Source organism: Oratosquilla oratoria, chromosome 9 (genome assembly GCF_046742065.1).
Source record: "Oratosquilla oratoria isolate Oo_2021 chromosome 9, ASM4674206v1, whole genome shotgun sequence".
Taxonomy (NCBI): Eukaryota; Metazoa; Arthropoda; class Malacostraca; order Stomatopoda; family Squillidae; genus Oratosquilla; species Oratosquilla oratoria.
Window position 1 is genome coordinate 61,807,909 of NC_134785.1, and position 20,483 is coordinate 61,828,391.

The window sequence follows — 20,483 nt, forward strand, 5'->3', positions numbered from 1 at the left end:
TAGTAAGAAAAAGAGGAGGAGGAGGAGGAGGAGGAGGAGGTTTCTGGACACGGGGACAAGTGTCTTTCTTTGACATACGAATATCTGATCTAATGGCCCCTTGTTACATTGACCTAACTCCTGAGAATGAAAAAAAAAAAAAAAAAAAAAAAAAAAAATCAGCGTGTACGATGAGCGTTTACAGAATGTAGATCAAGGCTCATCCACTACTTCGATAACCTTCGCAATTTCGGTCGCAAATGGTCCAAACGCAAAGCCATTCAACGCTCGTCTTGCAGACGTGATGGCAGAAAAAAAAAAAAAAAAAAAAAAAAAAAAAAAAAAAATTATATATATATATATATATTATATATATACATATTATATATATATAGTATATATATTAAATATATACATATTTTATATATATATATAGTATATATATTATATATATAACCAAAGAGCAGTTTAGTGGCGTGGATGAGATGTAGACTATCATTCTTATTCATAAAATCAGCTCTCCTATGCCTAAAAGTTACCAGGTCCCTACCTGCTAAATCAACACACAAAGAAAACTCCGGTTTTGAGCAGACGGTAGTAGAAAGTAGGATAAATTAATTTCTGTCTTAGAATTCATTAAAGTGAAATGGAAAAAACATAATAGGGCAGTCGACCACAGCCATTGGTGGGAGAGGGAGGGGTCAATGAACTATGTGGGTGACAGGTCTTGACTGCTTTCAGCACACAATTCCATGAGGATGGATGTAGTTTCCAAAAAATAAGAAAATAAAAACGGAGATGTCCCAAGAGAATGGAAGCTAGCTAACGTTACTCCCATATTCAAAAAAGGTGACAAAAAGAAACCAAATAACTATAGGCCTATAAGTTTGACTTCAATCGTAGGAAAAATAATGGAAACTATCATCAGAGATGCTATCGAACATCATTTAGAAAGTAACCGTTTGATAAATGATAGCCAGCATGGTTTCAGACGGAAACGTTCTTGCATGACTAACTTACTCGAATTCTACAACACAGTTATCTCGAATTATGACAAAAGAAACAATATAGATTTAATATATCTAGACTTTGCAAAAGCTTTTGATACCGTCCCACACGAAAGACTACTTACTAAATTAGCTTTGCATGGAATAAGTGGTAGCCTATTAGGTTGGACTAGTAATTGGTTGAATGGTCGAAAACAGAGAGTTGTTTTAAATGGAAAAACTTCTGGATGGAAAAGTGTTGCAAGTGGAGTTCCTCAGGGTTCCGTTCTTGGGCCACTTCTATTCATAGTATATATAAATGATATAGACCATGGACTAAAATCTACTGTTTCCAAATTTGCTGATGATACAAAACTGTGGGGAGTGGCAAATGATCACTCAAACCAATTAGATATTCAAGTAGATTTAGATAAATTACAGCAATGGTCTGAAAAGTGGCTAATAAAATCTAACACAAGTAAATGCAAGGTAATGCACATAGGTAAAAATAACAGTAAGTACGATTACAAGTTATTTGGTAATTCGTTAACAAAAGTGGATAGTGAAAAAGATCTCGGCGTAATTATCAGTAACGACCTCAAATCATCCAAGCAGTGTATTTCAGCCTCTGAGAAAGCAAATAAGATTCTGGGACTGATTGCGCGATCTTTTGATTTCAAAAGTCCATCACTCATTAACAAGCTATATAAATCGTTAGTTCGTCCACATTTGGAATATGCTGTTTCTGTATGGTCACCGAATCTCATTAAAGACATTGACAGACTGGAAAAAGTACAACGGCGAGCCACAAAACTGATTCCAAATATTAAAAATAAATCATACGAAAATCGACTAAAACACATGAATCTGTTTTCCCTAAATAAGCGTAGACTCAGAGGTGACTTGATACAGGTCTTTAAGATTTTAAAGGGAATTGACAACATCAAAAGTGACCAAATTTTCACATTGAATGAGAATCAGACAAGAAACAATGGTCTCAAACTATCCGGAAATAGATTCAATTTAGAAGTAGGTAGAAACAACTTTGCCAACCGTGTAGTAAATGAATGGAATAAACTTCCTGCACAGGTAGTGCAATGTAGTTCAGTTCGAAGCTTTAAGAATCAGTTAGATAAATACCTAAGTAAGATGCTGTAATGATTATAATTTATCTTATATTGTTTTTGTTTTGTTATCATTTGTCTGTCTGATTTTCATTTATTACACAGGGGAACACTTTTTCAGTAACTTTGAGTTGCATTGGATATTTTAACGGATTTTGAAAGAGTTTTAGGCGCTGATTTCAAATCTGAAATTAGTTTTTCTCTACAAGCTCTAGTTTGTATGCAATTTGAGGTTAATGAAATTGTACATATGTGAACTTGCGTAAACCATGTATAAGCATTTTAACGTCCATATATATAGATAGCTTCTAATATTTTGATCATTCTTCTTTTGTTTCAGTTCAAACATGGCTTCCAGAATGAGACATCATTGGAGAAACAAGCCTGATGCCTTCTGCTACATATGTGGATGCTACACACTCAATCGTCAGAGACGTAACATATCCTCGTTCGTCAAGCGTGCCTACAAGGCATATTTTGAAGTTCATCTTGGTGATCAAGACAAGCAATGGGCTCCTCATGTTGTGTGCCACAATTGTGAGGAAATGCTTCGAGACTGGACCAAAGGAAAACGCAAAGGTCTGCCTTTTGGAGTTCCAATGATTTGGCGCGAACCCACCAACCATGTAACTAACTGTTATTTCTGCATGGTAAACACAACGGGTGTTGGGAAGAAAAACCGACATAAGATTACGTATCCGAACATTCCCTCAGCTATTCGGCCTGTTCCGCACTCTGAAGAAGTACCTGTTCCAGTTTTCAAAGGCTTGCCTTCATTGGACGATAAAGACATTGGACATGATACAAGCCAGCAAGACAGTTGTGACAGTGAATTGTCAGAAAAGTGTTCACAATCGGAGGACTGTTCTTCAGACACTGAACCTTTCCCCGTCCCTAAGCCTCTTCCCCAGGCTGAACTGAATGATTTAGTGCGGGATTTAGGTCTTTCAAAGAAAGCAGCAGAGCTTTTGGCATCAAGATTACAAGGCAGAAATCTTGTTGATCACTCTGTTAAAGTATCATATTTCAGAAAGCGTGACCAGCTTTTTGTGACCTTCTTTTCAAAAGACAGACAGTTTGTTTACTGCCATGACATCCCAGGGCTTCTCAAAGAACTGGGTGTACCTTACTATAGTCCTGCTGAATGGAGACTCTTTTTAGACAGTTCAAAACGCAGTCTAAAGTGTGTTCTTTTACATAATGGCAATGTTTATGGAGCAGTACCTGTCGGTCACTCAGTGCATTTGCGGGAAGACTATGATGATATGAGAATGGTCATGGACTTATTAAAGTATCATGAGCACAATTGGATAATTTGTGTAGACTTAAAGATGGTCAACTTTCTTCTTGGACAACAGAAAGCTTTCACCTAGTTTCCATGTTTCCTCTGTATGTGGGACAGCCGAGCACGAGACAAACATTGGGTCCAGAAGGACTGGCCTATTCGTGACACCCTTGAAGCAGGCATGCCAAATATCATACAAGACCCAATTGTAAACAGAGATAAGATCATCTTTCCTCCTCTTCACATCAAATTAGGTTTGATGAAACAATTTGTCAAGGCACTGGAAACCGAAGGTGAATGTTTCCAACACATCCTCACAGCTTTACCAGGGTTATCATTTGAGAAGATCAAAGCAGGCGTGTTTGATGGCCCACAGATTCGAACCCTAATTCGTGATGATCAGTTTGTTGCTAAGATGACCGCTTTAGAAAGGGCAGCATGGTTATCCTTTGTGCCAGTCGTTCAGAACTTCCTTGGAAACAATAAGGCGGAGAACTACAGTGAACTTGTGAACAGAATGCTCCTCGCTTTTCGTGATCTCGGGTGCAACATGAGCATCAAGCTTCATTTTTTGAACAGCCACCTTGATCACTTCCCTGACAACCTGGGGGCTGTGAGTGACGAACAAGGAGAACGATTCCACCAAGACCTAAAGATCATGGAAGAACGCTACCAAGGGCGCTGGGACAAAAGTATGATGGCTGACTACTGCTGGAGCATTAAACGAAATTGCCCAGATGAAATGTACAAACGCAAAAGTTACAAACGCAAATTCCTGCCTAAAAAAATACATAAAGAAATTGATAAGCTTCCATCAGCTGTGGTGATGTTCTGAAGGATGCTAATCTAACTTTGGGATAGATGTTCTGTTAATGTTCTGTTTCTTTTGCCTTAATAAATGTACAGAAATGGCTTTCATACTGTTTTAAGATTCAAGTGAACAAAAGAATTGTGGCTGATATTGCAATTTCCTATAATAACGAAAATTTAAAAAATAAAAATGTCAAATTGCATAAAATCTGTAGCTTGCAGACAAAACCCGACTTCAGATTTGAAATCAGCACACTCAAGTTGACTATAGAAAAGTCTTTTTTTAAATGCAACAAAATGAGTGTTCCCCAGTGTTATTAGTTATATGTCAATTTATTATTATTTACTATTTACCTGTTTGTTTATTATTTAACTATACCTATGCATTTATTTATGTATTTTGTTTGTTATTTACATTATTATAGTTTTTATTTATTGTTTTATTATTAATATGATTTTTTTTTTCGCATCCGACCTAGATATGGATCAAAAGGTCTCCTGTCGGCATGCTCCGCCTTTGTAATCCTTTGTAATCCTTAGTAGTAGTAATAGTAGTAGTAGTAGTACTAGTCATACATACTCACGAAACCCCTCACGCCCTGGCTCTCTTTCTCTAGCTTTTATAGTATCTGTAATTTCAGTCCCGAACACCCCGTCTCTCACCCCTCTTATTCAAATGCTTTTTATCTATTTCTCCCTCACGAGTTCTCTCAGACAGGCATGAGAGAAAGTTGTGAATTATCATTTGAGTACTGGCAAACCAGGAGGCGATAAGAAAAAGTCAATTATAAGGCGTTATAATATCACAGAGTTTGTTCTCTTGGGCTGGCACAGTTGGGACTGGTGTTTGGATCTTCAATTAGGAGGAACGCCAAGCCGAGATATATATAAAACACATACACGCACACTCACACACACAAACCGAGTTATCAGGGGGAAGTCTAATGTTTAGTCCCGCCACGTTTAATACACGACATATCTGAAAATTACTTTGTGCATCTTTTATTTTACAAAAATTACAAAAAAGAAACATTATATACTGCACAATGAAATAACATTATTCGGATAACTATAACACTAGATGCGATGCTCTATATCGGATACGTATCCGATATCTATCCGAGAGCCCAACTTTTCCCATAGATCTCAGAGAACGATCCGATATTTCAGTTGTGTATCCGAGGGCACCAAAGTGTGCAATTTATCCGATATTTGAATTATTTCGTTCCGACTTAAGCGGGGTTTAACGTATGGGAAGCGCACTTGCTTTCCAAATTCAACAGAGATGTCGAACAACCAGAATATACGCGCGCGCACACACACACACACACACACACACACACACACACACACACACACACACACACACACACACACACACACACACACACACACGAAGAGTAGAAACCCGTGAGGGTTATGATAACAGGGCAAAAGTTGCTAAGCTTGTATTGATTATGAGCGTGTTTGTTTGTTTGTATGTGCGTGTGTGTGCGGGCACCTACTGGGGATGTGTGTGAGCGCGCGCGCGTGTGTATGTGAACGAATCTAAATATAATCATGACTGTATAGACGTTTTGTTCATGTTCGACCATGCCTGAATAGATATAGACGCATTTGTTTGACCGATCATGTGTGTTTTCTCGTACATTGGGGAAGAGTGGTGGGAAGTCGATTGCCTCACCAGTATTATCACCATAACTTGCAAGGAACTGTACTTTTTCGCCGTCATTACGCTTTGCTGAGTTCTAAAGTTGGAGATCACCTTTTCTGGGGTAATTATGATCTAATAAATATCATCTGATTTTAGAACCCTCAGCAGTATTAATCTACACTCTCTCTCTCTCTCTCTCTCTCACATACACACACACACACACACACACACACACACACACACACACACACACATGTATATATATATATATATAAAAAATATATATATATATATATATATAATACATATATATATATATATATATCACAGCCAATGCATAATCAAGTTAGAGTAAGTATAATACAACTAACCTAACAATATGTTAGCTCGCTAGCTCAGTTGGTAGAGCGTTACATATGCTGACTCTGAAAAATCGTAAAGGCCACAGGTTCGAGTCCTGTGCGAGCTATCACCATTTTCTTGACCATTTGCCTTTTCCTCGCCATTCCCTCTTGCAAAGTTTTCCTCCCCTTTTCCAGATTATACGGCCAAGGGGAGGGCGAGGGACACGAGAGGAAGGTCATTCTCTCTTTCAATGATTTGTCTTCATATCAAATTATCGACACTGTCCGTTTAGCTTTAGGCGTCACAGACCAACTATATATTAATTGTGTTTCTCTGGTTCCACTGTTTACGCTGACTCACTGGCTCCTTGCCCAGTGTTTCTGTTTCTGCTCCTTGTCTTTTTGTACGGCTATGAGACATGAACTGACTTGGAGAGGCGTTCTGACGTCTTTAGTATAAAGTACCTTCGGAGGACCATTGGGTATGGTCATAGTACGAGGTTTCACCACACTTTTATATGTGTGTGTTGGGGAGTGACAGTGTCACGTCTTGGGGATGGTAGCGCCTTTAACCTGCGACATGACTTCAGTCCATTACGAGGACTTCACAGACAATGGTGACGGGTCTTCAGCACGTTGATGTTGATGCTCTTGTCAGCTGCACTGGCAAAGGATTACAAGACACCCTGCATGCCGCCGTAGAGGTCTACACAAGAGCAGGGTTGGTCGCAAACCCCAGCAAAGCTAAGTCCCTCTGTCAAAGATCTCAAGATCACAACCCGTTTGATCCCGTACCTATTTTCCACACTGTTCGCTCACAGCTGGATGATGGCGATAACTGTCTACCTTGCGGCTCTGAACTACGTGTGGGCTGGAACAACAAGGAAGATGTCTTGAGTCTGATCGGCTTAGCTTGCTCAGCCTTTGGTAGACAATGCAAGACAATGGTCGAGAACTAAGTTGTTGCTCCCTCCAATTTCTGCGTTCCTCTCCTTTTCTGCAGTTCATGGACCTTCTTCCACCTTCGACGAATGCGTATTGTCTACAATTTAGCTGCGCAGACGTGCAAAGGCAGCATGGTTTGCTGGCCACGTCGGGTGGGATTCCTAGTCCTTGGGTTCCTTAAATTGACGATGCTAACACCACCCGTCCCCACGTGTGCCAGCCCTAGAGCACAACCTCTGTGATATTATAATTCCTTACAATTAACATTCTCTGTTCATCACCTGTTTTGCCAGCACTAAATTCTCAAATGATAGCTCACAACTTTTCTCTCATGTTTGTCTGATAGAACACGTGAGGAAAAGAGAAAGAGCTAAAAAGCATTTGGAAAAGAGGGGCGAGAGAGGGAGATGTCCGTGACTGAAATTACACAGATACTATGAGAGGGGCAGCTAGAGAAAGAGAACCAGAGCGTGAGGAGTTTCGAGGGTATGTGACTATGACTACTACTACTAGTAGTTTTTTTTCTTATTTTTTGAAAACGACTTTTATCCTCGTGGAATTGTGTGATGAGAGCAGTCAGGATCTGTCTTCCACAGACAAAGTTCATTGACCCCGCTCTTGCCAATGACTAAGGTCGACTACCCTTTATATTTTACATGATTTCACTTTAATGAAGCCTAACACAGTTCTTTTATCTTACTTTCTACTACAGTGTGCTCAAAATCGGAGTTTTGTATGTGCGTTGATTTAGGGTGTGGGGACTTGGTACTTCTTAGTCATAGGGGAGCTGATCTTAGGAGTGACAACGATAGTCTACATCATATCGATGCTACACTACTGCTGTTTGTTTATTATTTCTTTTCAGCCATCACCTCTGCCAGTCGAACGTAGAATGCCTTTGCCCTTGGACCCATCCCGCCTAAAGTCGTGAAGGTTATCGGAGCGAATGAGCCCTGGTCCACATTCTGTATACGCTCCTCGTACATCTTGATTGTTTGTCTTTTCCATTCTCAGGAGACGCCTCAACAGTTAGATTACTGTAACAGGGAGCCATTGGATCACATATATCAAGAAGGCCAGTTGTCCTCGTGTCCAGAAACCTCTTCCTCCTATTACTACTACTATCTTTTACGTGATTGTTCACATGTAAAGGACTACTTCCGAGAGTTTTAATAATCATATAGTCATCCACTTCCAATCCCGTTTTCTTTAACTAGTAATGTTGAATTCCATTTTCTCTTATATGATATGATCTGTGATGGATATTGCATCATTAGAGGAGGAAGCGATTAGTCAGGCGTTTGCAATGAAGACAGTAACTTTTACTGTATATTTGTTTTGCGACTGTTGTAGCTAAAGAGAAAATGTCGATAATTTGAAGTGAAAATAAATGGTGGGTAAGGAGAACGTTGCTGTGATGTTCTCGGTCCTGTCTTGAGGTGGGTAATCTCGACATAGGTGCTTGAAAGAAATAAAGGTTTGTAGCTCGCACAGGACTCGAACCTGCGACCTTTGCATTACTGAATGATTCAATTACAACGCTCTACCTACTGAGCTAGCGAGCTCTTCTTAAAAAAGAATATTCAATTATATTTAAAGTAGCTTTCACCGTGTCTGTGTTATACAAGTTCGAACTAAGATTAATAATAGATGCAAACAAGAGGTAATACATGTAAAAGTATCGACCCAGAATGGATAATCTGAAACAATAATGGAATATACAATAGACTGATGACAACGAAAAAGTATCATAAATTCGAAGATGAGTCGATGCTTTCAGAAGGGTGTGTGTGTTGGGGTGAGTGGGCTTATAAACCCCGCCTGTCTACAGACACCTACATCCAAATCGATCTATCTACACACACACACACATACACACACACACACACACACACACACTTAGACGCACACACACACACACACACACACACACACACTTACACACACACATAGACATGCACATACATATACATACACATACAAACATACATATATATATACACAGACATGACAGAATTGAATAGACACCAAGAGAAATCGTTTGATTGATCAAATAAGCAAGTGATATAGTTAAAGTGCGTATAAATGGTCACAATATGAATAACTGATACTTGGTTGACATACCTTTTGCTTTTTTCAATGCAAGGACCCTTCTAGGCATGCTAGTGATTAGTTCACGAATATCATCTTGAGGAATTTCTTGCCATGTTTCCCGTAGTAATCCTAAGAGTTCGGGCTTTGAAGATGGCTTCCTGTTCTTTTTGCGAAGTTGTCTGTCTAATATGCCCCAGAGGTGTTCAATAGGGTTCGTATCCGGGGACTGACTTGGCCTTGGGAGTTTCCTGATTCCATTTTGGCTCAACCAATTTTGTGTTGCTTGAGCAGTGTGACAAGGAACTCCATATTCCATAAATAAGAAGACAATTTTACTCATTCTACCACTGGAGAATATTGGAATGAGTCCTTCCTCTTATATAGAAACATATTTGCCTGAATTGATGCTTCCTTGACACTCCACAAGCTCTGATCGACCAGCACTCCAAATTGCACCCCACACCATTATTGAAATGCCCTATATTTCACTGTTGGCTGCAGTCTTTTGAGGTCAAACTCTTGACTACAGAGTCTCCAGACCCACAATCTTCCACTCGCAGAAAATAATGCGAATTGTGACTCATCAGAGAAAATGACAGTGCTCCAAAAGGCCACAGGTCTCTCCAGCATCTCAACAGCCCAATTCCTTTCTGCGCTTGATATTGGACGAAGGAGTGGTTCCCATCTTGTAGCTCTGCCATAGTAACCCAACTTGTGGAGATACCTGACAGGTGTTCTGGGACTGACATCAGCTTGTGCTGCTATGTCAGAGGCATTGCAACGTGGATCCTCTTCGACATTTCTTTTGACAAGATGCAAGGTTCATTCTGAGGGCCCGGGACGACGTGAATAAGGTTTTGTGCCATTCCTGCCCCCCTTTGGTGAATTGTACGATTACTCTATTAACAGTAGAAAGGGGGTATTGACAGATTTCCAGATATTTTGCGTTAAGTCCACCTTCATGTTGACCCACAATACGACCTCGCTGAAATTCAGATAGGTCTACTGGTCCTTGGGTTTGTGGCATGCTTGATTAATCTTGTATGTAATCTGAAACATAAATCTAGGTAAATATAACATATTAGGTAAATTTCAATATTAAGCATTATACAAGAGCAGAAATGCGTTTTTCTTGGTGTCTATTGAATTCTGTCATGTCTGTATATATATATATATATATATATATATATATATATATATATTATATATACATATATATATATATATAAGCCGCGGGCTTCGCCGGGGGCTTGGCTGCGCAAACAGCAATCCCTCGTTTTCCCCTTCCCCCTCGGCCTCGGGGCGGAACCCCAACACAGGATCCCCAGCACGAAGAAGAACGCGAAGAAGAACGCGAAGAAGAACCCGAAGAACACGAAGTAGAATGCGAAGAAGAACGCGAAGAAGAACGCGAGGAAGAAGAACGCGAAAAAGAACGTGAAGAAAAACGCGAAGAACGCGAAGAAGAACGCAAAGAAGAAGAGGAAGAAGAAGAACGCGAAGAAGAAGAGGAAGATGAACGCGAAGAAGAAGAAGAAGAAGAAGAAGAAGAAGAAGAAGAACACGAAGGAGAAGAAGAGGAACAAGAAGAAGAAGAAGAGGAAGAAGAACGCGAAGAAGAAGAGGAAGAAGAAGAAGAGGAAGAAGAAGAAGAATAGCAACTGACCCCGACTTACCGAAGCGCTTTTTCAAGAATATTTTTAGGACAAAGTATCACCGTAATACCACCTGTCCCCGACTTCCACATCGTTTTTTAGAGGAATATTCTTATTTAGACTTATATATATATATATATATATATATATATATTACAGGTGAAAAATGTAATGACACATTTGTCAATCACGTCGAAACCACTGTTGGAGTAGAAAAGACTGGAAACGGGGAATCTATATATTTCGATTGCAAACTGCAATCCTCTTCAGTAGATAGAATTAAGAGAGAGCGTGCTGTTTAAGTAGTACCCTTAACAAAAGAAAGGGGAACATGGGAAGATATCTCTACCCTCGGCTCACTCCGTACGTGACCTCACGTGTAAACTACTTTAAATATAGATATAGTAACCATCAATAATGTGAGCTCGCTAGCTCAGTTGGCAGAGCGTTGCACTTGGCCCTTTCAGAATTCGCAAAGGTCGCAGGTTCGAGTCCTGTGCGAGCTATAATCCTTTATTTATTACGATCACTGATCTCGAGACCACCCACTCCAAGACAGGACCGAGGACACCACAGCGACATCATTCTTTCCCACCATTCATTTTTCATTTCAAATCATCGACATTGTCTCTTTAGATACAACCGTCGCAAAACAAATATTGAGTAAACGTCTCTGCCTACATTCCAAACGCCTGACTTATCGGTTCCACCCCCAGACATAAGATAAAATTGAATTGAACATTCCTAACTAAAGAAAATAAAATTGGAAGTGGATGACTATATGATTATTAAAACCCTCGGATGTAGGTCGTTTATATGTGAACAACCACATAAATGATAGTAGTAGTAGTAGTAGTAGTAGTAGTAGTAATGGTAGTAGAAGTAGTGGTAGTAAAATAGTAAGAAAAAGAGGAGGAGGAGGAGGAGGTTTCTGGAGACGGGGACAAGTGTCTTTCTTTGACATACGAATATCTGATCTAATGGCCCCTTGTTACAATGACCTAACTCCTGAGAATGAAAAAAAAAAAAAAAAAAAAAAAAAAAAATCAGCGTGTACGATGAGCGTTTACAGAATGTAGATCAGGGCTCATTCACTACTTCGATAACCTTCGCAATTTCGGTCGCAAATGGTCCAAACGCAAAGCCATTCAACGCTCGTCTTGCAGACGTGATGGCAGAAAAAAAAAAAGAGCAGCTTAGTGGCGTGGATGAGATGTAGACTATCATTCTTACTCGTAAAATCAGCTCTCCTATGCCTAAAAGTTACCAGGTCCCCACCTGCTAAATCAACACACAAAGAAAACTCCGGTTTTGAGCAGACGGTAGTAGAAAGTAGGCTAAATTAATTTCTGTCTTAGAATTCATTAAAGTGAAATGGAAAAAACATAATAGGGCAGTCGACCACAGCCATTGGTGGGAGAGGGAGGGGTCAATGAACTATGTGGGTGACAGGTCTTGACTGCTTTCAGCACACAATTCCATGAGGATGGATGTAGTTTCCAAAAAATAAGAAAATAAAAACGGAGATGTCCCAAGAGAATGGAAGCTAGCTAACGTTACTCCCATATTCAAAAAAGGTGACAAAAAGAAACCAAATAACTATAGGCCTATAAGTTTGACTTCAATCGTAGGAAAAATAATGGAAACTATCATCAGAGATGCTATCGAACATCATTTAGAAAGTAACCGTTTGATAAATGATAGCCAGCATGGTTTCAGACGGAAACGTTCTTGCATGACTAACTTACTCGAATTCTACAACACAGTTATCTCGAATTATGACAAAAGAAACAATATAGATTTAATATATCTAGACTTTGCAAAAGCTTTTGATACCGTCCCACACGAAAGACTACTTACTAAATTAGCTTTGCATGGAATAAGTGGTAGCCTATTAGGTTGGACTAGTAATTGGTTGAATGGTCGAAAACAGAGAGTTGTTTTAAATGGAAAAACTTCTGGATGGAAAAGTGTTGCAAGTGGAGTTCCTCAGGGTTCCGTTCTTGGGCCACTTCTATTCATAGTATATTTAAATGATATAGACCATGGACTAAAATCTACTGTTTCCAAATTTGCTGATGATACAAAACTGTGCGGAGTGGCAAATGATCACTCAAACCAATTAGATATTCAAGTAGATTTAGATAAATTACAGCAATGGTCTGAAAAGTGGCTAATGAAATTTAACACAAGTAAATGCAAGGTAATGCACATAGGTAAAAATAACAGTAAGTACGATTACAAGTTATTTGGTAATTCGTTAACAAAAGTGGATAGTGAAAAAGATCTCGGCGTAATTATCAGTAACGACCTCAAATCATCCAAGCAGTGTATTTCAGCCTCTGAGAAAGCAAATAAGATTCTGGGACTGATTGCGCGATCTTTTGATTTCAAAAGTCCATCACTCATTAACAAGCTATATAAATCGTTAGTTCGTCCACATTTGGAATATGCTGTTTCTGTATGGTCACCGAATCTCATTAAAGACATTGACAGACTGAAAAAAGTACAACGGCGAGCCACAAAACTGATTCCAAATATTAAAAATAAATCATACGAAAATCGACTAAAACACATGAATCTGTTTTCCCTAAAAAAGCGTAGACTCAGAGGTGACTTGATACAGGTCTTTAAGATTTTAAAGGGAATTGACAACATCAAAAGTGACCAAATTTTCACATTGAATGAGAATCAGACAAGAAACAATGGTCTCAAACTATCCGGAAATAGATTCAATTTAGAAGTAGGTAGAAACAACTTTGCCAACCGTGTAGTAAATGAATGGAATAAACTTCCTGCACAGGTAGTGCAATGTAGTTCAGTTCGAAGCTTTAAGAATCAGTTAGATAAATACCTAAGTAAGATGCTGTAATGATTATAATTTATCTTATATTGTTTTTGTTTTGTTATCATTTGTCTGTCTGATTTTCATTTATTATTAGTTATATGTCAATTTATTATTATTTACTATTTACCTGTTTGTTTATTATTTAACTATACCTATGCATTTATTTATGTATTTTGTTTGTTATTTACATTATTATAGTTTTTATTTATTGTTTTATTATTAATATGATTTTTTTTTCGCATCCGACCTAGATATGGATCAAAAGGTCTCCTGTCGGCATGCTCCGCCTTTGTAATCCTTTGTAATCCTTAGTAGTAGTAATAGTAGTAGTAGTAGTACTAGTCATACATACTCACGAAACCCCTCACGCCCTGGCTCTCTTTCTCTAGCTTTTATAGTATCTGTAATTTCAGTCCCGAACACCCCGTCTCTCACCCCTCTTATTCAAATGCTTTTTATCTATTTCTCCCTCACGAGTTCTCTCAGACAGGCATGAGAGAAAAGTTGTGAATTATCATTTGAGTACTGGCAAACCAGGAGGCGATAAGAAAAAGTCAATTATAAGGCGTTATAATATCACATAGTTTGTTCTCTTGGGCTGGCACAGTTGGGACTGGTGTTTGGATCTTCAATTAGGAGGAACGCCAAGCCGAGATATATATAAAACACATACACGCACACTCACACACACAAACCGAGTTATCAGGGGGAAGTCTAATGTTTAGTCCCGCCACGTTTAATACACGACATATCTGAAAATTACTTTGTGCATCTTTTATTTTACAAAAATTACAAAAAAGAAACATTATATACTGCACAATGAAATAACATTATTCGGATAACTATAACACTAGATGCGATGCTCTATATCGGATACGTATCCGATATCTATCCGAGAGCCCAACTTTTCCCATAGATCTCAGAGAACGATCCGATATTTCAGTTGTGTATCCGAGGGCACGAAATTGTGCAACTTATCCGATATTTGAAGTATTTGGTTCCGACTTAAGCGGGGTTTAACGTATGGGAAGCGCACTTGCTTTCCAAATTCAACAGAGATGTCGAACAACCAGAATATACGCGCGCGCGCACACACACACACACACACACACACACACACACACACACACACACACACACACACACGAAGAGTAGAAACCCGTAAGGGTTATGATAACAGGGCAAAAGTTGCTAAGCTTGTATTGATTATGAGCGTGTTTGTTTGTCTGAATGTGCGTGTGTGTGCGGGCACCTACTGGGGATGTGTGTGAGGGCGTGCGCGTGTGTATTTGAACGAATCTAAATAAATCGTGACTGCATAGACGTATTGTTCATGTTCGACCATGCCTGAATAGATATAGATGCATTTGTTTGACCGATGATGTGTGTTTTCTCGTGCATTGGGGAAGAGTGGTGGGAAGTCGATTGCCTCACCAGTATTATCACCATAACTTGCAAGGAACTGTACTTTTTCGCCGTCATTACGCTTTGCTGAGTTCTAAAGTTGGAGATCACCTTTTCTGGGGTAATTATGATCTAATAAATATCATCTGATTTTAGAACCCTCAGCAGTATTAATCTACACTCTCTCTCTCTCTCTCTCTCTCACATACACACACACACACACACACACACATGTATATATATATATATATACATCCTACAAATTGATACTTATAGCATTCATCATCTTGTATCATATGCAGACTATAAGAAAATAAGATAGCACATAGATGGGAAATAACAGAATAAGAGGCATGTACTATGGTAGATTTGGTATGACCTATGCTATACCCTGAACGGACTAGTTAAAGCGCACAGACTATACCTTAGTTCTTCTGCGATTAATCCCACTCTTCATTATAGATGACAGGGCATAGTAAACTTTGTTTCCTACAGCTCTTCGTTCGTTTACTTATAATTCCTTTCTCTCGCTGATATAAGGTACTTGAACGTATCTCAGCACGAAGAAGTACAACATAGCCTACTGGGAATGAGTAGAAGCGTGTAAAGGTCACCACTATATTATAAAAGGGGAAATGACTTAATTAAAAAGATGAAGGAGGATAAAGACTAGAGAGTGTATGTAAAAGAATAGCACAGCAAAATGTATAAATAAAACTACAGGGTATCCTTACAAATTGTTGATCAAAATAACAATATCATTCCACTTGGTGGACGTACGTACGTGAGTGTGTGTGTGTGTGTGTGTGTGTGTGTGTGTGTGTGTGTGTGTGTGTGTGTGTGTGTGTGTGTATGTGTGTGTGTGTATGTATGTGTGTGTGTGTGTGTGCCAGCCCTAGAGCACAACCTCTGTGATATTATAATTCCTTACAATTAACATTTTCTGTGCATCCCCTGTTTTGCCAGCACTAAATTCTCAAATGATAGCTCACAACTTTTCTCTCATGTTTGTCTGATAGAACACGTGAGGAAAAGAGAAAGAGCTAAAAAGCATTTGGAAAAGAGGGGCGAGAGAGGGAGATGTCCGTGACTGAAATTACACAGATACTATGAGAGGGGCAGCTAGAGAAAGAGAGCCAGAGCGTGAGGAGTTTCGAGGGTGAGTATGACTACTACTACTAGTGGTTTTTTTTTCTTATTTTTTGAAAACGACTTTTATCCTCGTGGAATTGTGTGATGAGAGCAGTCAGGATCTGTCTTCCACAGACAAAGTTCATTGACCCCGCTCTTGCCAATGACTAAGGTCGACTACCCTTTATATTTTACATGATTTCACTTTAATGAAGCCTAACACAGTTCTTTTATCTTACTTTCTACTACAGTGCTCAAAATGGGAGTTTTGTATGTGCGTTGATTTAGGGTGTGGGGACTTGGTACTTCTTAGTCATAGGGGAGCTGATCTTAGGAGTGACAACGATAGTCTACATCATATGGATGCTACACTACTGCTGTTTGTTTGTTATTTCTTTTCAGCCATCACCTCTGGCAGTCGAGCGTAGAATGCCTTTGCCCTTGGACCCATCCCGCCTAAAGTCGTGAAGGTTATCGGAGCGAATGAGCCCTGGTCCACATTCTGTGTACGCTCCTCGTACATCTTGATTTTTTGTATTTTCCTTTCTCAGGAGACGCCTCAACGGTTAGATTATTGTAACAGGGAGCCATTGGATCACATATTCATATATCAAAGAAGGCCAGTTGTCCTCGTGTCCAGAAACCTCCTCTTCCCCTTCTTACTCCCCCTCCTCCTCCTACTACTATCTTTTACGTTATTGTTCATATGTAAAGGACTACTTCCGAGAGTTTTAATAATCATATAGTCATCCACTTCAAATCCCGTTTTGTTTAACTAGTAATGTTGAATTCCATTTTCTCTTATGGTATGATCGGTGATGGATATTGCATCATTAGAGCAAGGTCTAAATATACAGGTCAGACCGTTTAAATTATTGTGCGCAGCTTCTGACGTCATTAGGCTGGGTCCGTTTTCTCTTTGTGAAACACTGAAGAAAACTGTGAAACGCCAAGGAAGACAGGAACTATAATATTTTATATATTATATATATTATATATCATATATATTATATATTCATATATATAGACAGGAACTATAATATTTTATATATATTTATATATATATTTCATATAATATTTGTCAGAATATAACTAATTGCGTGGAGCGGTGCGAGCGAAGACAACGACATTCTCGAACGACGGACCAGCTTCAACTGACAGCTATAGGACCCGCCAACCCCACTTTGAACAGCCAGGTGACGTTCACGGGCCCGCTGCGCCAACTCCCTCGAAATTCGGTCGGAAGTGGTTAGACCTTATATCCTTAGATCTTGCATTAGAGGAGGAAGCGATTAGTCAGGCGTTTGCAATGAAGGCAGCAACTTTTACTGTATATTTGTTTTGCGACTGTTGTAGCTAAAGAGAAAATGTCGATAATTTGAAGTGAAAATAAATGGTGGGTAAGGAGAACGTTGCTGTGATGTTCTCGGCCCTGTCTTGAGGTGGGTGGTCTCGACATTGGTGCTTGTAAGAAATAAAGGTTTGTAGCTCGCACAGGACTCGAACCTGCGACCTTTGCGTTACTCAATGATTCAATTACAACGCTCTACCTACTGAGCTAGCGAGTTCATACTATGAAGGGATAATTCAATTATATTTACAGTAGCTTTCACCGTGTTATACAAGTTCGAACTAAGATTAATGATAGATGCAAAGAGGTAATATATGTATAAGTATCGACCCAGAATGGATCATCTGAAACAATAATGGAGAATACAATAGACTGATGGCAACGAAAAAGTGTCATAAATTCGAAGATGAGGCGATGCTTTCAGAAGGGTGTGTGTGTTGGGGTGAGTGGGCTTATAAACCCCGCCTGACTACAGACACTTACATCTAAATCGATGTACCACAAACTCACACACACACACACACACACACACACACACACACACACACACATAGACAAAAACATATATATACACAGACATGACAGAATTGAATAGACACCAAGAGAAATGGTTTAATTGATTAAAAACAAGTTGATACAGTTAAAGTGCTTATGAATGGTCACAATGTTAATAACTGATACTTGGTTGACATCCTCTTTGCTTTTTTCAATGCAAGGTCCCTTCTAGGCATGCTAGTGATTAGTTCACGAATATCATCTTGAGAGATTTCTTGCCATGTTTCCCGTAGTAATCCTAAGAGAACTTTGAAGATAGCTTCCTGTTCTTTTTGCGAAGTTGTCGGTCTAATATGCCCCAGAGGTGTTCAATAGGGTTCATATCCGGGGACTGACTTGGTCATGGAAGTTTCCTGATCCCATTTTGGCTCAACCAATTTTGTGTTGCTTGAGCAGTGTGACAAGCAGCTTCATCTTCCATAAACAAGAATACATTTTTACTCATTCTACCACTGTAGAATATTGGAACGAGTCCTTCCTCTTATATAGAAACATATTTGCCTGAATTGATGTTTCCTTGACACTCCACAAGCTCTGATCGACCATCACTCCAAATTGCACCCCACACCATTATTGAAATGTCCCTATGTTTCACTGTTGGCTGCAGTCTTTTGAGGTCAAACTCTTGACTACAGAGTCTCCAGACCCACACTCTTCCACTGTCAGAAAATAATGCGAATCGTGACTCATCAGAGAAAATGACAGTGCTCCAAAAGGCTACAGATCTCCACCTTCTCAACAGCCCCATTCCTTTCTGCGCTTGATATTGGCTGGACGAAGGAGTGGTTTCCTTCTTGCAGCTCTGCCATAGTAACCCAGCTTGTGGAGATACCTGACAGGTGTTCTGGGACTGACATCAGCTTGTGCTGCTATGTCAGAGGCCTTGCAACGTGGATCCTCTTCGACATTTCTTTTGACGAGCTGCAAGGTTCATTCTGAGGGCCCGGGACGACGTGAATGAGGTTTTGTGCCATTCCTGCCCCCCTTTGGTGAATTATACGATTACTCTATTAACAGTAGAAAGGGGTATTGACAGATTTCCAGATATTTTGCGTTAAGTCCACCTTCATGTTGACCCACAATACGACCTCGCTGAAATTCAGATAGGTCTACTGGTCTTTGGGTTTGTGGCATGCTTGATTAATCTTGTATGTAATGTGAAACATAAATCTAGGTAAATATAACATATTAGATAAATTTTAACATTAAGCATTAAATAAGAGCAGAAATGCGTTTTTCTTGGTGTCTATTGAATTCTGTCATGTCTGTATATGTATATATATATATATATTATATATATACATATATATATATATTTATATATATACATATTTATATATATATATATTATATATACATATATATATATAAGCCGCGGGCTTCGCCCTCCCCGGCTTCGCCGGGGGCTTGGCTGCGCAAACAGCAATCGCTCGTTTTCCTCTTCCTCCTCGGCCTCGGGGCGGAACCCTAACACAGGATCCCCAGCACGAAGAAGAACGCAAAGAAGAACGCGAAGAAGAACCCGAAGAACACGAAGTAGAATGCGAAGAAGAACGCGAAGAAGAACGCGAGGAAGAAGAACGCGAGGAAGAAGAACGCGAAGAAGAATGCGAAGAAGAACGCGAGGAAAAATAAGAAGAACGCAAAGAAGAAGAGGAAGAAGAAGAAGAAGAAGAAGAAGAACGCGAAGAAGAAGAACACGAAGGAGAAGAGGAAAAAGAAGAAGAAGAAGAAGAAGAGGAAGAAGAAGAACGCGAAGAAGAAGAAGAGGAAGAAGAAGAATAGCACCTGACCCCGACTTACCGAAGCGCTTTTTCAAGAATATTTTTAGGACAAAGTGTCACCGTAATACCACCTGTCCCCGACTTCCACATCGTTTTTTAGAGGAATATTTTTATTTAGACTTATTTATACATATATATATATGTATACATATACATATAAATATATATATATATATATATATTACAGGAGAAAAACGTAATCACACATTTGTCAATCACGTCGAAACCACTGTTGGAGTAGAAAAGACTGGAAACGGGGAATCTATATGTTTCGATTGCAAACTGCAATCCTCATCAGTAGATAGAATTAAGAGAGAGCGTGCTGTTTTAGTAGTACCCTTAACAAAAGAAAGGGGAACATGGGAAGATATCTCTACCCTCGGCTCACTCCGTACGTGACCTCACGTGTAAACTACTTTAAATATAAATAAAGTAACCATCAATAATGTGAGCTCGCTAGCTCAGTTGGCAGAGCGTTGCACTTGGCCCTTTCAGAATTCGCAAAGGTCGCAGGTTCGAGTCCTGTGCGAGCTA

General features: G+C 39.4%; 3 non-coding genes across 3 annotated transcripts; 2 read left to right on the plus strand and 1 right to left on the minus strand.

The window, feature by feature from the left end:
- Positions 1-8,609: 8,609 nt before the first annotated feature.
- TRNAS-UGA (transfer RNA serine (anticodon UGA)) lies at positions 8,610-8,692 on the minus strand. The gene is given in 2 exon segments: positions 8,610-8,645; positions 8,656-8,692. It is a non-coding gene; the product is annotated as a tRNA-Ser (tRNA).
- Positions 8,693-11,298: 2,606 nt separating this feature from the next.
- On the plus strand, positions 11,299-11,382 carry TRNAP-UGG (transfer RNA proline (anticodon UGG)). Its single transcript is given in 2 exon segments — positions 11,299-11,335; positions 11,347-11,382. It is a non-coding gene; the product is annotated as a tRNA-Pro (tRNA).
- A 9,017-nt stretch (positions 11,383-20,399) lies between these two features.
- On the plus strand, positions 20,400-20,483 carry TRNAP-UGG (transfer RNA proline (anticodon UGG)). Its single transcript is given in 2 exon segments — positions 20,400-20,436; positions 20,448-20,483. It is a non-coding gene; the product is annotated as a tRNA-Pro (tRNA).